Here is a 3,523-nt window from a genome sequence, read left to right as displayed (position 1 = left end):
AAAAAGAAATGCCAAAGTCAGTATTGTTTTGAGACAGAGTCTCACTGTGTCACCCAGGCTGGAGTGCAGTGGCACAATCTCGGCTCATTGCAATCTCTGCCTCCTGGGTTTGAGCAATTCTCCTGCCTCAGCCTCCCGAGTAGCTGTGGTTACAGGTGCCCACCACCACACCAGGCTAATTTTTGTATTTTTAGTAGAGACAGGGTTTCACCATGTTGGCCAGGCTGTTCTCAAACTCCTGACCTCATGATCCACCCGCCTCGGTCTCCAAAAGTGCTGGGATTACAAGCCTGAGCCACCACGCCTGGCCCAAAGTTATAGTTTTAAGACTTGGGGAGATATAAAAAATGGAACACATTGTGGTGGCATACAAACACAATAAATCTAGTAAACTCTTCCCTTAGCCACTTAGTGTAAGTGAAGTTTCTAAGGGCTATTATCAGTGGGGACTGCTGAGGTGGGACAAAATGCCTGACGCTGGAGCTCTATGAGGCAAACATCACCACTGCATCCTTTTGCAGTGTTCAACTTTAGAACAGGCATAAGGCTAAAAGGGCATATTTCTGTTCCTAACTGGCACCTTTCCCATAGAAGTTAGACAATAACTGGAGTGAGTGACAAGTGATAACATTACCAACCAAGAGGAGGGCACCTGGAGGGGGTGTGTATGTGTGTGTGTGTGTGTGTGTGTGTGTGTTTGTGTGTGTGTGTGTTGAAGGGGTGGTGAGAAGGAAGGAGACTCATCCTTCTCTCCTCCAATCCCAGAAATCTGAAAATGACAATAATTTGGATAGAACTGCCTTCAGAAGTAGGGAGTAGACTAGAGAAATCTAGGCATGACTGATGAGTAAAAAGAGCAACAGAAAGTGCATTAGCCGTAAATGAGAACATGGAAAAATGGAAACAGTGAATTTGTGTAGGGGGGAGGGGAGAGGATTATAGATGATTTTTTAAGTCTGTTATTTCAATAAATAGCTTTAAAAAAAAAAAAGGCATCCTGTGTTTGAAAGTCAGGATTCTGTCTGGATATTCCTGAGTCTCCCATTCTAGGAATGTAACTCCCTGCCCTACAGGACGGCAGCACTTTAAATTAATCCCAAGAACAAAGAAGGGAGACTTTGCCACATTTTAATGGCCTCCAGCTGCAGACCAGCCCCTCCCCAGCCTTGGCCTTAGCCGCACCCTCTGAGTGTTCTGCTTTCGCACTCCCCGAGGTTTGGCTGCCTCTGAGATCAACCCCCTGGAAAATGTTACGGCTGGTGTCACCATTTGCAGAAACCATCCAGCCTCTGGTATGAGGAGTCTTGCTGGCTTTGCTCTTGCCGGGTTCTCCTATGATGAGAAATCCACGCAGCTTTGATTCAGGGCCATCCCTCTTCTCAGCAGCTGCGGGGTCAGCAGAGAGACTTTGCTGAGAGAGACTCTGCTAAGTTATGACCTGGGCTGGTTGTTCCAGAAATCTGAAGGCCTGACAGTCCCATCCAGTGGCCCATCCAGCACAGATGAAATGATGCAACATATAGCTCCCTCCAGCTTCACTTTCACAACATCTCATAGGGAAGGTACAGCCAGGAAAACCCATTTCATAAATCACCAGATTCAAAGGTCACTCCCATGTTCCCCCAGCAAGGAGAATCTAGATTCTTAAATTATTTCATATGTTACAAACGATGAAGTTTTTACATTTTAAAAATTAAATGAAATGGTATGGTGGTTCTTCAAAAAAATGAAAATAAAATTACCCTATTATCTGGTAATTCCATTCTGTTTTATTTATGTCATATTTACATTGTATAATTCCACTTCTGGATCTATACTCAAAATTTTAAAATTGAAAGCAGGTAGTTATACAGATACTTGTATTCCCATGTCATAGCATTACAGTAGTTAAAAGATGAGAACAACTCAAGTATCCATCAATGGATGAATAAACAAAATGTGATATATATGTGTGTGTGTGTGTGTGTATGTATGTATATGTATATACACGCACACAATGGAGTATTATTCAGCCTTAAAAGGGAATGAAATTCTGACACATGGATGAATCTTGAAGACATGCTACATGAAATAAAGCAAACACAAAAGGACAAATACTGTATGATTTTACTTCCAGGAGGTACCTAGAACAGTTAAATGTATAGGGACAGAAAGTAAATAGTGGCTGCCAGGGGCTGGGGAGAGCAGGAGGACCAGGGAGTTAGAGTGTCAGTTTAGGATGATGAAAAAGTTCTAGCGATGGGTATGGTGTTGGTTGCACAACCACATGAATGTACTGAATGTCACTAAGTTATCCACTTTAAAATTGTTCAAATGGTAAGTTTATGTTATGCATATTTTACCATAATAAAAAATGAAATGTACTAAGTAACTAACTCATTCTGTCCGCAAGTATTTATGGAGAATTTATTTGCCAGCACTGAACTAGACAGAACACAAGAGAGTAAACAATCTGACTGCCCCGGGGAGGTTGCCATCCAAGGTGCTAAATATACAACCTTGCCAAACTACCCTCATTTCTTCCTAGACCCTGTCAAGAGAATCCATGGATAAAAAAATCCATTGATTTCTGCAAGATTTATTTTTAGCCTTGGTCCCCTCTACTCAGTCCCTTTTCCCATGCTTACACACATCTCTATGTATCCATGTGAACACTTATAGCACTGTGATATAGTCAGTGGCCTGTATATTCATCTCCTCTTCTTGACTCTCATCTTCCTAATTCACCCGTCCCTAGACTCTAACACTGTGAATGCTGTGCTCCTGAGTCAGGTGGAGAATGCAGGATGGAGCTCGCCACTCAAAGTGTGGTTTGAGGACCAGCAGCAACAGCATCCCTCGGGAGCTTATTAGCAATGCTGACTTTGACCCACTCCAGACCTATTTAATCAAGGTCTACACACTAACTGGATCCCCAGCTGACCTGTACGCACATTCCAATTTCAAAAGCCTTGAGTTAGAGGCTAATACAGGTAGATGGTGAGCTTGTGTTTGGGCGTGTGAGTTCACACATGCTTTTTACGGAGTCTGACCTCCCCAAGAGGAGGCCCTAAATGGTATCCTCTGAAAACATCCTCTCTGATCATTCACTCTGGCTCTAGGCTCGCCCACAGCTTTCTTCCAAAACGGTGGCTAAACTGGGCTTATGTAAGAAGTAGAGGAAAATGAGCCACAGTAAAGAGAGGATCCCAGCCTGCCTGGGTGGGGCAATGGAACCGTTGCTATTTCCTCAGATCAAATCGTATTACCACAGCAATATTTTCATGGCAAAATCCCTTGCAGAGTAGATTTCTAAATTCCAGCTTACTTCTTCTTTCAAAAAAGAACATCAAAGATTCGTATGATTTTAAAGGCACGCAGTTAACAAACATTTGTTAAGCTTCTACTTTAATTCCTTTCACAGAAGAGCAAGCTAAAGGCCATGTGAGGCTGGAGATGCCTGTTGTGATTTGCCCTCTAGGATCAGGGCTAGACCAAAATTGTGAGCATCCTGGAAGGCTAACAAGTTGGTGCCCCTCCAAAT

Source organism: Papio anubis, chromosome 1, assembly GCF_008728515.1.
Source record: "Papio anubis isolate 15944 chromosome 1, Panubis1.0, whole genome shotgun sequence".
Taxonomy (NCBI): Eukaryota; Metazoa; Chordata; class Mammalia; order Primates; family Cercopithecidae; genus Papio; species Papio anubis.
Note: the sequence above shows the minus strand (reverse complement) of the source record.